Raw genomic sequence first — 17,164 nt, forward strand, 5'->3', positions numbered from 1 at the left:
TGTACTGTCCTTTTGTGCTCAACTTACTTCGCTTAGCATGATTTCCTCCAGTTCTTCCCATGCAGCGATGTGCTTCATACATTCATCACTGCTTTTTAGCAATGCGTAGTACTCCATTGTATGTATTTAATCCACTTGTCAGTTGATGGAAATTTGGGTTGTTTCCAACTCCTTGCAATTGCGAACTGTGCCGCAGTGAACATTGGAGCACAGATGTCTGGCTTTGGTTTGTTTCTTGCCTTTTCTGGTTATATGCCCAGTAGGGGGATTGCTGGGTCATATGGTAACTTTATTTCCATCTGTTTTAGATATCGTCAGATCGATTTCCATAGTGGCTCTACACACTTACAGGTTAAACAGTGAGTTATCATAAATAAATAAAGGCATAGAGCTGGTGCCTTTGATTTGGTTTTCCAGCCTCTTAAACTGTGAGGGAATAATTGTGCTTGTTACAGACATCCACTTGTAGCATATCCGTTATACCAACACTAAATAGGTAAGAGAGATGGCATATTGTTGTTATTTTGATTTGCATCTCTCTAATGGCATGAGGGCTCTCACCAGCTGGTATGTGGAAGAAAATGAAGCTATCTGCTCCCCTATAGAGGCTCACTATGAGTTGAAAGCAACTCAATGGCAGCAGGTATAAAATTTGAGAAGTAGGAATATGAGCATGGCTAAGAAGGTCATTTGTGATTGATGAGTGTCTACTTCTTTTAGCTGAGCAGTTAAATTCCAGAAAAGTGCTTCTCTTCTCATTCAATAAATGGATGTAACACATTACTCTAGATGTTTGGATTCTATCAATAAGCAGGAAGAGACAAATAATATGTGCCATCATGAAACAGGTAATGGATATATGTACCCTTATTCAACTTTTTATTATGGGATTGTTCACTCATTCATTGAGTGAGTATTGAATATTTAACATCTGCTTGGCATTGCTCTGTAACTCTGAGAATGCAGCCATGAAACAAAGTGGCAGAAATCTTTCTTTCACAGATTTCTATTCCTGGGCAATGTACATTTTGCACATTATACCAACAAGAGCAGTAAGTATTAGTAAAGTATAGGGGGCACCCTCCCACCCCCCAAATGGTTATTTTCCCCAAAGCTGTGTATTTAATTTTTTTTTTTTACAAAACAGCCTTATTACCTTTCAAAATACTCTCCATTACACTAAATACATTAGTCAGATCTCCAGTTCCATTCTTGGAAATATTTTTCACACTCATCTGTTTGGATGGCTGAGAGCTCCTTCCTTTTTTTTCTTTATCTCTTCTATGTGGCCAAAGCACTGCTTTTTTCATGTCCCTCTTCATTCAAGTAAACAAAAAGAAGTCCCACAGACTGAGGTCAGGTGAGTCAGGTGCACGGGGCAAGAGAGGCATGCTGTTTCTGGCCAAAAACTGGTGCCCTGAGATGCCTGGGTGAACAGGTGTACTTTGGGGTTGCAAAACCAGTCTCCCGGCTGCCACTAATTGGTCCTTTTTTGTCATATGCTGTTATACAATGTTTTCAGAACCTCTAAGTAGAAAACTTGATTAACAATCAGACCTGGTGGAATGAATTCCAAATGCACTATCCCCCTCACATAAAAAAAACAAAAACAAAAAACAAATGAGCATCACCATGGTCTTTGATTTCGGGGAAAGGTGACAATGGCATCGTCCACTGATTTGATTGATGTTTTATTTCAGTGTCATAAGAATAGCACCATGCCTCATCACCAGTGATGACCTTGGGGAAAATGTCTGGGTCACTTTGGAGGTGTTCTTTCAAAGCACAGTATGTTTCCACTCAACCACTTTTTTCCTGGTCAGTCAGAAATCAAGCCACACATTTGCAGTGATCTTTCTTATTCCCCAATCTTCCATTAAAATTTGCTAACTGAGCTCCAAGTTGGTCAAGATAACTTCCGCATATCTTCAATGGTTCATCGTCATAGGTCTTTAAGAAAAAGTGCATGAATTTTGCTGACATTTTTGTCCATTTAGGAAATCGATAGACATCCAGAATGAAGTTCGTCATCAATCAACATTTCACCTTTTTTGAAATGATAAAAACACTCATACGCTTGAGCTTTACCTGTAGTGCTGTCTTTGTAAGCTGTGTTCAACATCACAACAGCTTCTGCAGCATTTTTCCTGAGCAGGAGACAAAATTTCACAGCCAGATGCTGTTCTCTTAACTCAGCCATCAAACAAATAAACAGATAGATAGATAGATAGATAGATAGATAGATGATAGATAGATAGATAGATATAGATAAGAGGCTCAAGCAAAACTCCTTTTATGAAAAAATTCACTGTAACCAGAGAGAACCTTCCCAGGTAACGGCACTGAGTGCACTAACTCAGAGCAAGTTGCTTGGTGCACGCCTAGTGGGAAAAAATGCATACTACAAAAGCTCTGCCCAGCAGAGCTTTTTCTCATTTGGGGGAGGGGGGGTATTCCTAGCAGTATAACAGATAGTTATAAATGTTAAGAAATAAAATAAAGCAGAGAAGAGCAATGAACATAAATTTGGTGTGTTTGGGGTTGGTTTATGTCCCCCAGGTGATATGATGAAGTCCTAACCCCTCGTAGTTGTGAATGTGACATGACTTGAAAATAGTGTCTGGAAATGTAATCAATCAAATGTAATCAATAGTGCCTGGAAATGTAATCAAGGTCATTAATTTGAGCCATAATCCAATGGAGCTAGCGTCCATATAAAATAATGAGAAGGATTCAAGTACAAAGACAAATTTTTGAAAATGATGATGGCAACTTATGTAAAATTATGCTTGACACAATGGATGGATCTATGGATTATGATAAGAGCTATATGAGCCCCCAATAAAATGATTTTTAAATAACCCCAAAAGATAATGGGAAGAGATTGGAATGAAAGCCATATGAAGACTGAGACAGACTCAAATCTTTACGGTAAGGCATGCCACCTTATGGGGTCGCTGCCACCCTTTAAGCTAGAAGTGAGGCATAGAACCTTCAGAAGCCTGAGCAGGAACCAACCCTATTGACACCTGATTTCAGACTTCTGTTCTCTTAAACTGTGAGAGAATAAGTTTTTATTGTTTTAAATGACCCTTTTGTGAATTGCCATGGTAGGCATAGGAAATTAATACAAGGCTCATATTTTATATTTCAGTTAAGTGTACATCTTTGAAATACAGACAGAATGGTCCTTAAGCAGGTATAGTGATATTTAGCTCATATACTTAGAACACGTTTTCAGCAGGGTCCAACCCTAGACAAGGACATCCTGCTTGGTAATGTACAGAGTAAGCGATGAAGAGGAAGATTGTCAATAAGATGGACTGACATAGCGACTATAAGAATGGGCATAAGCTTATCTATGGTGATGTTGGCACAAGATCAGTAAACATTTCATTCTGTTGTAAATGGGGTCACTATGAATATGGATAACAATCATTAATAAAAATGGGAATTCCAGACCACTTTATTGTGCTCATTCAGAACCTGTACATGGATCAAGTGGCAGTTGTGCAAACAGAACAAGGAAATAGTGCATAGTTTAAAATCAGGAAGGGTTTGAGATACAGTTGTATCCTTTCACCATACTTAATCAGTCTATAGGAAGAGCAAATTATCAGAGAGGTTGATTTATATGAAGAAGAATGTGGCGTCAACATTTGAGGAATGTTTATGAACAACGTGTGATATGCAGATTACACAATCTTGCTTGTTGAAAGTGAGGAGGACTTAAAACATTTGCTAATGAAGATCAAAGATTGCAGCCTTCAGTCAGGATTACAACTCAATGAAAAGAGGAACCAAATCATCACAACAGGACCAATAAGTAACGTCATGAAAAATGGCCAAAAAGGTTGAAGTTATCAAGGATTTTGTCTTGTTTGGATCAACAACAAATGATCCTGGAAGCAGCAGTGAAGAATTCAAAAGACGAGTTACATTAGGTAAATCTGCTGCGCAAGACCTATTTAGAGTATTGAAAAGCAAGGATGTTACGTTGGGGACTAAGATGCATTTGACCCAAGCCATAGTATTTTCACTTGCCTGATATACATGTGAAAGTTGGGCATTGAATAAAGACTGAAGAAGAATCCATGCTTTTGAATTGTAGTGCTGGAGAAGAATATTGTAAGTACCATTCCTGCTAAAATGACAAAGCCATCTATGTTGGAAGAAGTAAGGCCAGAGTGCTCCTTAGAGGAAAGGTTAGCGAGACTTTGCCTTACACACTTTGGACATGTTGTCAGGAGAGACCACTACCTGGAGAAGGACATCGTGTCCATTAAAGTAGAGGGGCAGTGAAAAGAAGAAGTCCCTTAAGGAGATGGATTCACATGAGGGCAGTAAAAATGGGCTCCAGTATAGGAACTGTTGTGAGAATGGCTCAGGACTGAGCAGCGGTTCCTTCTGTTGTTCATAGGGTCGCTTTGGGTTGGCACTGACTCGATGGCATCTAACAACAACAACAACAACAAAACAACAACAACATGAATAGGGAAGGCTACACAGCACTTGACAACTTACAAGTATTATACTTTCAAACCAATCACCTTGCAAAGTCCCGCGGGAAGTGCACATTGTTATCTTAGAAGAACAGTGTGACTCAGATGCAGGAGTATCATCAGGTCCTGTGGGTGCATTTATAGCCAGACAAGTGGGAAGGAGTGTGGAGATGGAGAGAGAAGCAGAATGAGGTACTGCACATTGAAAGGCTTTTGGATGTTGGCAGTAAACAGTATAAAGTGCCAGCAACTTCTCTCTCCTTCTGATTGTTTCTTTGAACTATAATTTATTTTTATTATAGCAAATTGGCAAGCTTTTGAAAAAATGTGCTAACTACAGAAAAGTGCTGGGTGAGACAGCCAGACAAGGAGAGGATGGTAGGTTGATCTTTAGCTTTCTGGAAAGTAAATTGGCACTGTATGTCCCGAATCTTTAAAAAAATTTTATTTTATCAGATTTATTGACATATAATTCACATATAATATAATTTGATAGTTTAAATATATTAAAAAGAGTTGTACAATCATCACCAAAATCAGTTTTAGAACATTTTCTTCCTTTTTCACTCATTATTAACTCCCCATTTCCACCAACCTCTCCTGCCATAGCCCCAAGAAACTATGAATCTAATTACTGTCTCTACAGATTTCCCAATCCTGAATTTCATGTAAAGAAAGATACACACAGATCAAAACAATAACAACATAAAATAAAACATTGAAAAACCCCAGTTGGAAAGGTAACATAAAATGACAAAAACTATAACAAATTTAAAATGGGCGAAAAGGGAAAACAAGTGATGTGGTGTTAAGTTTTTACCAAACGGTGTCGACAGTGTCTCCTCTCTAATGCTCTCTAATAGTAGCTTGGCTGTTCACATCCCTAATGGTCTAATGGGATTTGCTAGAGGATTATTCCAAGTTGGGATCCTGCAAATGGATTTGGGGCTTTCACTATCAACCATAGCCTTCTACAAAGGGTGTGGTCAGAATTTATGCTCTCATCCCAGACCCTCCTCCAGTCTTGAATTTGATGGTATGCGATCCTTGGATCACACAGTCTGGTGTGCTTCTTCCACGTACACTTAGCTGTCACCTCACTTAGATCATATCAGCAGCCTCTCTTTACCACCAGGTTTATCAATGAGTGGGATGTCTTGCTCAGAAGATGTGAATAGAAAGGAAGGAGGAAAAGTTTGGGACATTTTTCTGGGGGAAATATTCAGATTCAAAATTGAAGAGGGTGAGAGGTGTAACTATTGAGTTATGGAATAGTATGCCCATTTTTACCTGCACAAGTAAGAATACCTGAGAACACCGAAAATCTAGGTGGGTAAAAGACTTGACCTAAGCCTCTCTATGCTGAGGCCACACCATTGACCTGGATTTAAGAGACACCACCTTATTATAGTAGTATTACAATAAGAAAACCTATCTGAAAGCAAAGTAAAGAGTACCTAGCGATGGAGCTATGTGTGGGTCACGAGTTATGGAGAGGGCTTCCATGAACAGCCAATATTTCAGCTTCATCTAATTGGAGTCCACGTAGAAGATAATGCAGTGGTATATTCATGTTCTATTGTTGGTGGAAAGGGGGGAGTTAATCTACTCTGGCAATACCATTTTTGAAGCATCCAGAACTGTGGACTATAAAATGTCGACTCATCATCCTCTCTTGGCACCTCATCTTCTTCCCTTGACCTTGAAGACTGGACTTGTCTACAAGGAATCAGAGCAACAAAGAGGCAATTATATAGCATCATGACTGGGTTGGGTCAAACAAAGGTGTGATGGGAAATAGGTTTCACTTCATCTTTCTATGGCTCGAAGAAGCTCTGGCGGTGTAGGTGGTCACACACCGAGCTGCTACCCTGTGGTCAGCGGTGGGAACCCACCGGCCATCCCTTGGGAGAGCGAGGAGGCTCTCTACTGCCATGAAGATGTAAAGTCTTGGGAACCCAAAGGAGCAGTGCTACTCGGTCCTATCAGCTTGTTATGAGTCAGAATTGACTCCATGGCAGTGACTACATTGTCTATCCGTGTTTGTTTCAGGTGAAAGTGCTATTTAAATGTTTCTTTCTGCATTTACAGAGTGCCATGGCTTAATTCCTTCATATCTAACTTTTAAGTAATGTCAAATCAGTCACTCCTGTCTCCAAGAAGTGTGATTTTTGAGTGCAAAGTTGAAGCTGTGCCAAGCTCAACAAGATTGAGCACTGTGCAGCCGATTAGTCACCTCTGTCACGAGCATAATAGTGGGGGGGGGGGGTGTTAGGTGGGCTACATATTTGCCATGTCTGTATTAAGTTAGCATTCCCATCACCCTTAATAAAAGAAATTTAAAACTCCTAGATAGAGTTCTCTTTTATAATAGAAGACATTTTAAACTGGGGAACAGTGAGATCCTGTGTCCAAAGAAAAGAAGGCTAGAGATATCATTTGTTAAAAACATGTATGTTTTGATCAAGTAGCCCCAAACACAGTAAGCTTCTACCTAGAACCTTGCTCTGAGTTAGATGCAATGAGGAGATGAAGTTATGGTGGTGCATTTTTAGACTCACGATGAATCTGCTTACAAAGATAAACGGATTGTGAGATCATGGTTTCGCTATCTCAGGTGAGGTTAAAGGTGAAGTTTAATGACACCTGGAAGGTTAAGCATAGAAGAAATCGTGCAACCTGCTGATTCTCCAGTGGTTTCACTGGGGGAGCACGGGGAGTGCAGACCACGGGGGTAAGACTGTCAGAGGGGCCACACCACTGTGACTGTCTATAAAGTGTGCGCAGCGTTTCAGCAGAAGAGTATTACGTTTTGTAAAAATGTACCTGTTGGTTAAAGCAACAAAACATACATGTATTAATCTACCTACAAGGCAACGTTTACTTTAATGTGCTCCTCTCAGAGGTGTCATTGTTACCCAATTGCTGTGATGCTTCGAATCGTGTGGCCGTACCTGCTGCAGTTCTCAATGAGCCTGGGCGTTTTTCATCGTTGATTTTGTCAATACAATTTTTTTCTGGTGTTTTAGCTACATCATTGTGATATATAGAATTAGAACCTATGTCCATAACTTTTCTTTTGAGAATGAAGTAATCATTAAAGGAGAATTAGGAGGGGCAAACATGTCCTAATGTAACTAATCACATAATGCAAATAAGGCAACTTTTACAAAGCAATTTTATTCTTAGTATTCACATAATCTAGGAAACACAACATTTAGTCCATTTCAAACTATATATATCTCATTTTAGTCTATGCTTAAAATGGGTAATAAACATGATCAGAATTCTCTATGGTCTGAATTGGGAGGAGGTTGGCGAGGTGGGTGGTTTGACACCATGACACACCACACAAGCTAACGCCAACCCTAGGGGTATCGTCCTAGACATCTTTGTCGTCTCTGTCTGTATCCAGTTACCCAGCAGCATTAGTTTGTTTCACCTTGCCCAGAACTGCCTTCCCTAAATTGCTGTACAAGGTCACCTGGGACTTTTATAGGTCCTTTCAAGAAGCTTTGCAATTTCTCATTGCCTTGGCTGTAAAAATGCCTCTGAGGACATTGCTCACTGAAACCTTTGCCATCCCATTTATAAATCCTTCTTTGAGTCTCTTTGCATGGAAGAGCTTTGCTTGTGCTAAGGCACATATGGCGTTTCTTTCCTTCAGGACTCCGAATTTTGTATTTGATTGCCTTCCGCCTATCTGTAAAGAACCCCAGACTCAAATTTGAAGTTAAGCGCCAGTAATTATTTTGGTTTACTAGATTACAGGTGATCAACGGCTGCAAGAGGAGGAGGATTGAAACGATGAAGACAGTGGAAGTTAGCAAAGGCTCTTCTTCAAAGAAACTTTTAATATTGTGATCATTTTAGGCTTAAAGAGAAGCGTGGAACTTTTATAGCCCACACAGGAAGATTCCGTGCAGCGGTTCACCTAACTTTATCGTGTGCTACCGTTGCGGTCGTGGCTGCAACAATGGACTCCCGCATAAGAACCGTCGTGAAGATGGCTCGTGGCTGGGCAGTGTTTCGTTCTGCTGTGCAGAGGGGCCCCGGGAGTCAGAAGTAATACAACAGCACCCAACAGCAATGCAGTGTATGGTAGTTCCTGGTGCAGAAAACAAAATAACAAAGAAAAGCCAACCTCGGCCATCAAGACACGTGTGAACCGTAGATCTACTATACAGTTCCTGAAGCTGTGCATTTTTATGGGAGCAGGTAATTTCCCTGCACAATGGCTTGGGGTCGGAACTACGGACCTTGCTGTCACTTAGTGTCACTAAGGCTGACAATGTAGTTTGCTCCTGAATGCAGTCCAATTCCTGACACAATTACTGTGTAGTAATCCCCACTGTGTGGTAGTTCATGCTACTGTACTCTGTCCTCCTATGCAATGTAATACTGCGTATACTATTATACACCGTTCACTAGTTTACATGATTAAAAACCTATTGCTGTTGAGTCCATTCCAACTCATGGGGACCTTACAGAACAGAGTTGAACTGGGCCACGCACTTCAAAGGCTGTAATCAATGGAACCAGAGAGCCACACTTCTCTCCCATGGGGTTGAGCCTGTGACCTTTCAGTTAGCATTCTGGCACTCAGCCACTAGACTACTAGGGTTCCTTGTTATATATTCTTCACACTACTATATTTTGTAAGAGTTTACAATGGGTGGTACTACATGTCTATACTTCAAAATGTACCTAGTTCACACCACTACGCTGTGAATTAGTTCACCCCGTAATTCCTACTACTACTGTGTCATTTCATACTATGCATTGTACTGGACCCTGTGTAGTTCACACTGTGTAATTCATACTAAAGATATTTGTGTAGTTCACACAATTGATAGTTCATAGTACTCTCCTGTGTACCTGTCCACTCTGTATAATTCATACTACAGTGGGTGTAGTTTACACTACTACACCAAATACTAGTTCACATTGTGTGAGGTAGTTAGTTTATTGTGCCAACCTGTCCGATAAACACATGTGGGGTTAATTGAAGGGTGGAGGGATAAATGTCTCGATGAGTCTCGCCTTTCTATTCTGGGGTCTCTTGCTTTTTGATGGCTAGACCAGGCCAGTTCCATGCTTCAGCTGGCAAGACTCACTTCCTGTAAGACATCTCCAAGGAGAGTCTGCATGGACCTACCCCATGCAGCCCTGGGCGCTGGAGCAGCCGCATGGAGACCCCTGCAAGCGCTGAGATGCTTACACGCTCACTGATTCAGCTTTCCTCCTGCAGTCAGCATCATAGTGTCTGTTTTGTGAGATGGAGGAGGACTTTATGGATTGGTGTCGGACATATGGGTTAATGTTACACTTGTGGGCTTGGGCAGCACTGGGTTGGGATGTTTTCTTGATGTGCACTTAACCTTTGTATAAAACTCTCTCTTATACATGAGTTTCTGTGGATTCATTTCTCTGAAGTACCAAGACTAACACATTGTGCAATTTGTAGTACTATGTGTTTGATTTACACTATGCATATAGTTCATACAGTACCAGTTCACACTGTGAAACTCATACTGCACTGTGTACAGATCACTTTATGCATATTTCATACTACTTTACTGTGTACTAGATCAAATTATAATGCCTATTAACTACTCTGTGTAGAAGTCACACTAGGCATATTTCATACTACTACACTGTGTACTAGTTCATACTTTAATTCCTACTATCATGATGTGTGTTGTCCACACTATGTGTGGTTCACACTACTGGCCTATGTACCAGTTCACACTGTATAATTTATACTACTATAATGCAAAAAAGAGGAGAATCCTCAATGAGATGGATTCTGAAAATGGCTGAAACCAAAGGTCCAATAAATTGGACAGATAATGAGAATGGTGGAGGGCAGAGCAATATTCTTGTATAAGAGGTACTGAGTCAGAATGATTTGACAGTACCTAAAACCAACACAGTGCACTGTATGCCACTCACAGTATGCCTACTTCACACTGCAACCCTGTTGACTAGTTCACACTTTACATTTCACAGCACTGCCCTGTGTAGCATTTCAGCCTGAATAGTTCAGACTACTGCACTGTGTGCTAGTGGATATCCGTGTAGTTCGCCCTACTATACCATGTACTAGGTTGCAATGTGTAGTTCATACTATGTATTGTTCATACAATGCATAGTTCACACAACTACACTATGCATGAATTGAAACTTTATACTTTACATTCCTAGCTTGTGTAGCATTTCACCCTGAATAGTTCATCCTGCTGTACTGTGTGCTAGTGCACATCGGCATGGCTCATGCCACTATACTGGGTGCTAGCTAACATGGTATTCAGGCCATGGGACTATTTTGTGACTAGTTCACACTATCACACTACTGCGTAGTAGCGGTCCCTGTGTAGTGCAGTTCACACTTCTGCACTGTGCGCTACTGAACCCTTGTGTGTAGTTCATACCCCTACGCTGTGTCCTTGTGGAAGCGTGCATAGTTGACATGGCTACACTGTGCATCCCTTCACACTGTGTGCGCCGTTCACACAGCACATGCACCTGCACGTGGGTCTTGTGGGTGCTTCAAGAATACCCACATGCTTTTAGCCTTTCCAAGACTTTCATGCTACTCAGAGACTAGAAGACAGCACTATTATTTTTCAGCTCTTGTTTTCCTGTCAAGTTTAGAGGCCAGGTGTGTAAAATGCAAGTAAGCTGTATGTGTGCTGTAGAGAGTTCCAGTATAAGGATATCGAGCTTCACCTCATCAGAGCAGGGCTTAAGGGAGGCTGTTAGTTTGAACTGCATTCTAGGCAAAGAGGAAACGGTGACTCCTGAGGTTGTGGGCACCTATGCGGGTTAGGACGTCGGTTCATATCCTCCATTGCTTTCACCATGGATGGTCACACTTTGGCTCTGGCTATGGGGATCTCTAGCACTTTGGCTTTGACTCTAACACCTACATCATGGCTGCCCTCACCTATAAAGGCTTTTTGGTTTTGCTACTGGCAAGTAGGTTTCCTGCCCTTGGCAGCCCTGCGCTCAGTGAAGCGCAATGCCACCTAGTCCCGGTCCATCTCCATGATCAGCTTCACATCGGACATTGCGATACCAGAACTGTTACTGGCTCATTTGCAACAGTAGATTTCCAGGCCTTTCTTCTTAGTCTGTTTTAGTCTGGAAGCTTCATTGAAGCCTGTTAATCATCATAGCCATACATAAGCCTCCACTAGTAGACAGGAGGTAATTGTGCATAAAATTCACATCTTTTGACAGTAAATTCTTGCTTTTAAAGCACTACAACTTGCTTTTTTAGTTCATCTCTTAGCTTTCTGTCAGTAGCAGGTTTACTAGATGCTTGGTGCACCAGGATTTTCCTGGGGCCTGCAGCTGGTTTGCAAAGGTTACCAAATCCATAATTGTTGGTATCCTCTTTCTCAACTTCCACCTACTTTCCAGAAAGTAGCAACTATAGCTCAGTAAAAGAAGTTTCACTTTCAGCCTTTCTTTGTGAGTGGTGGGAATAAGGTTTAGAAAAAAACTGTTGGCACCCAAAAAGCAAAGTATTGTTTTGCCTTTCTTCTAACTATTATTTTTCCTATATCTTTAAGTATCCAAGAGCATTTTCTCTCGTCATCTTCCCTGGGCATTTTGCAGGCTTCATTATTTCATTTGACACATTCTTTTCTTTGGGCTTTATCTCTGAGTGACTCCTGGGGCTCCTTCCCCTGTGAAGGATTTCATCGGAGATAGGCACAGACCTACACAAAGGATGCCAACAGACATGTGGCATGGGAGAGGCCTGCTGGCCTTGACCACCTACCGGAAGGCATTGAGGCTGAGCCCAGCGACACTTCTTTTTGAAACAGAGCTATGTGCCTGCAATCCAAATCAAAGATGCTTATAAAAAGAACTCCCTCTTTTGGTTTTTTTCCTCCGAGTTCAGGATCCTGCTGTCTACTTGCTGTCACAAGGGAGGACCCACAGACCTATCCCTTCTTTGACTGGCAAATGCTTTCAAATAGAGTACTTTTCCCTGTTCAGTTTGTTCACGCCAACTCTGAGCACAGCTCTGAAGGCTGGCCGGGAGCTGTTACCTACAGCTGCACCTCTCCGTTCCATTTGCCTCTAAACCGTAGCTTTTTCCCTTTTCTTCCTCCACTTAGACACAAAGTAGCAAATGCTTCCTAGAGGAAATCACAACAGAAAAATGCAGAGGGGGATACAAATAAATGTACCCCTTAACTCTGACACTCAAAGATCAACATTGTAAACATATTGGAAATTTTGTCTACCATCCATTGAATTGAAAAATTTCCTGGACTAAGCCCCTGTTGTAGTTATCTGATGCAGGAATACCAAAGGTCGATGCTTCAGCAAACAGAAATTTATCATTTCACAGTTTCGAAGAGTAGATATCCAAATCCAGGGAGTTTTGCTAGACATCCAAATTTTAGGGGAAGGCTTTCTTCCTCTGTGGGTCTCTGGGAGAAGATCCTTGTCTCCTTTTAACCTGTGGGTCTGGTATTTCTGGGAGATTGCCCTGGGTCTTGGCATCAACCTTCCCCTGAGTCTAGGTAGTTCTCATCACAGGGACCCTGTGCACAAAGAATGCTCTCTGCTCCTGGCTCTTCTCTCTTGGTGGTAGCAGGAACCTCTCTCTGCTTGGTTCTTCCTCTTCTTCTGATAATAAATTACACACCACAGAGGAATTTCTCTTAGATCAGATTAGGTTTGTGACTTGGGTAACAGTGTTGCATCCCTAATTGCTTCTAAACTAATTGGATGCCTTCATTTTGAGGGATGTTTACATCATTATATGGATGCCAACTTATATCATGACCTAACCAGCAAGCCACTGAGAACCGTGACCCAGCTGAGGTGGCACATACTTTGTGGGGGATACAATTCAGTTCATGACAGTCCCTCATTTTCTTATTCATCAGATATCCAGGACTGCTAAGTAGGACTTTATTTTGGGTAAGTGTGTTTGAAGGGAGAGAAGAAAAACCCTGGGCCCAGAAGAGGCATAAACCCAAGGGTCTTGTGAGTAACAATATTTCTTCTTTCTGAATTCCCAGAGTGGTACTTAGTTCCAATATTTCGTAGCTAGATACATCAATTAATCACAGAGAGAAGTGATGATTCAGTGACTACCTGGGGAATAGCAACTGATCATTTTGAGGTGAATACCTTTGGTGCCTTCAGCTAGTCTGCTCTCTGAGTACTTCTCTTGTTCAGAGACTGGAATGAGTTTATTTCTAGAACTCAGCTTCTCTAAGAAAGCAAATTAGGAAAAAGATGGCAAGCAGTTTACTTGTGTGCTAACTGGGAAAAGGTGCCCCCTCTGGGAAGGCACGTGTAGATACAAGTGGGTGCAAGACACGGAGAGTTGAGCAAGACTGGACACTAGCAGCCCCTTCCCAACTGCCACATCCAGTGACTCTGTGCAGTCTCCACCTCTGCACTTATTTAAGAGGGTTTCAACAAGTTCATGGAAAATGAAATGGAAAGATAATGGAACTTTCCCATGACATTTTTGAATTTCCTCTTCTGTGATGGTCTTGGGTCATGTTTTGGGAGTCCAGGAGAGCTCACCTTGAGTTCCACTTGTCATGTCTTGTTTCTTAGTACAATGTATGAAGACAAGCAGGTGAGTCTGTACTTTCTCAGATAGCTAATATATTGCCCATGAAATAAATCATATAGGACCCCAAAAGTTCATGGAGAGGTAGAGTCACAAGATAATCAGCTCAAAAACAAAACAAAACAAAAACCAAGATAACTCCTCTACAAACGTGTTATCTATCTATCTATCTATCTATCTATCTATCTATCTATCTATCTATCTATCTATCTATCATCTATCTATCATTTATCTATCTGATCGATCTATTTTATATCCTACGGATGGACTTGAGTTCTCACTTACGGTTTGCAGTCTAACAGAAGGATAAGTTCATCCATTATAGACCTGTTCCGTACTTGCCCTTTTACAATGATCAATGAAGACTAGACGCTATAGTAAAGCACGGTGAAAGAATTAGATAATACCTGGCTATCAAAAATGATAATGTCTAGAGTTTTAAAACCTGTCCCTGGTACAGATAAGACATAAGAGTTCACAGCACACAGAATCCAGGAACAGGAACAGGAATAGCGATGCCAGGATGGCAGGGGGAAGGTGGGAGAGGAGGGAAGGAAGGGAGAACTGATTGCAATGATCAACACATAAGCACCCCACCCCACTCCCCCAGCGAGGCTAACAACAGAAATCATGGGGGAAGGGAGATAGCAGTCAGTGTAAGATATGCAAATATTAATAAAGTATAATTTATCAAAGGGCCACAAGGGGGGAGGGAAGAGGAGCTGATACAAAGGGCTAAATAGAAAATAAATATCTAGAAAATTATGGCAACATATGTACAAATGTGCTTGATACAATTGATGTACGGATTGTTACAAGAGCTGTAAGAACCCTCAATACAATATTTATATATATAAACATGTATATACCTGTTCCAAAACAAGCAGCTATCTAAAGAAGACATCAGCCAGTCCTTGCAGGAGATAGCACATTAACCTAAGTGTAATCAAAGTATTTTAAATAAAATTCATGATCAGGGAATGTATTAGAGGTAAAATTGTAAAGTACTGGGTTTGTGGAAGCCTGTGATCTACAGTGATCCCTAACTGCACTTTGAATCTTGACATTTGTTCAGACTCTGTTGGTGTTCTTTCTGTTTATTGTCCAGAAATGTGGCAGTTTTGCCCTTAACAAGAGTGTGCTTGAAGGCACAGGTGACTCTTTAAAAAAAAAATCATTTTATTGGGGGCTTATACAACGTTTATAACATACATCAATACATACATCCATTGCATGTCAAGCATATTTGTACATTTGTTGCCATTATCATTCTCAAAACATTTGCTTTCTACTTGAGCCCTTGGTATCAGCTCCTTATTTTTCCCCTCCCTCCCTACTCCCCACTCCCCACTCCCTCCCCACCCCCTACCCTTATGAACCCTTGATAATTTATCAATTATTATTAGTTTGTCGTGTCTTACACTGTCCGACGTCTCCCTTCATCCACTTTTCTGTTGTCCATCCCCCCAGGGTGGCGATTATATGTAGATCCTGTAATCGGATCTACCCTCTACCCCCCAGGTATTGCCACTCTCACCATTGGTTCTGAAGGGATCATCCGTCCTGGATTCCCTATGTCTCCAGTTCCTATCTGCACCAGTGTACATGCTCTGGTCTAGCGGGATTTGTAAGGTAGAGTTGGGATCACGATAGTGGGGTACAGGTGACTCTTGAGCAACACAGGTTTCAATGGCATGGAGTCACTTAGAAGCAACGTTGTTTCCTTGTCTGAATCGGTTGCTGTTTGGGTGAGCTCAGTTGTGAGTGCACTCTGCAAACCCCCTATGACACTGATCACCCTTGCTTGTGGAGTTTGTCTCTAGTAATTTCTATCCCCTTACCCTTTCTTGACGAGAACTAGAGAGATGAACTTCTCTCAAGGAGATAATTAGTACTACACAGCATTTTAAGCAGATACTTGAGCTCACCACCATAGCAACAGAGAAAAATGCATATAATTGGGATTACACAGTTCAAACCCATGCTGTTTAATTGTAGATCACAAGTCTGGGGCATGGCTGTGAATAAGAGCATTCCATCTTGGCCTCTGTACTGTGTATCTGCTGCCAGTTCTCATTACCGATGATTATCTGTGTCTTGTCTCAGGCTTAATATAAGGGTCTCTATAGGAAAATAATCAGGTCATCTCTAAGGTAGCTTCTGTAGACCCTGGATGGGACAAGTGGTTATTGAGTTTGGCTGCTAACTGAAACACTGGAAGGTCTAATCCGCTGAAAGGTGTCTCAGAAGACACACCTGGCAGTGTGCTTCTGAACGATCAGCCATTGAAAACCCTATGGAACACAGCTCTAGTCTGACACACAAGGTCATCGTGAGTCAGAATTGCTTCAATTGCATCTGTTTATTTTTATAAGAGCCTTTCTAGGACACAGCAAACTTACCTCAATGAAGGCTGGAGTACATTGTGCTATAGGGGCTTATAGATAAACGCTCTTATCTCATGTAAGTTCCCACAGTCATGATAACCAGAAGGGTAGATTCACATCGCACCTTAACTGGCTCATCTCCCCGAGGCCCTTCTGTAAGGGGATCTCCAATGGCCTAAAAATGGGCGTTGGGTCTCCACTCTGCACCCCGCCTCATTCACAATGATATGATTTTTTGTTCTGATGATGCCTGATCCCTGATCCCTTTGACACTTCATGATCACACAGGCTGGTGTGCTTCTTACATGTGGGCTTTGTTGCTTCTGAGATAGATGACCGCTTGTTTACCTTCAAGCCTTTAAGACCCCAGACGCTATATCTTTTGATAGCCGAGCACCATCAGCTTTCTTCACCACATTTTCCCATGCACTCATTTTTTCTTCATCGATTGTGTTGGGAAGGCGAGCATCATAGAATGCCAATTTAATAGAACAAAGTAATCTTGCATTGAGGGAGCACTTCAGTGGAGGCCCAATGTCCATATGCTATCTTAATACTAATCCTATAAATATATGCACATATATCTATTTCCACATCCTCATATATAAATATATTTGCATATGAACATACCTTTATTTAGACCTCTATAAATGCCCTTT

The sequence above is a fragment of the Echinops telfairi genome, unplaced genomic scaffold, assembly GCF_000313985.2.
Source record: "Echinops telfairi isolate 266 unplaced genomic scaffold, ASM31398v2 ScPeMD7_7468;HRSCAF=8506_1, whole genome shotgun sequence".
Lineage (NCBI taxonomy): Eukaryota > Metazoa > Chordata > Mammalia > Afrosoricida > Tenrecidae > Echinops > Echinops telfairi.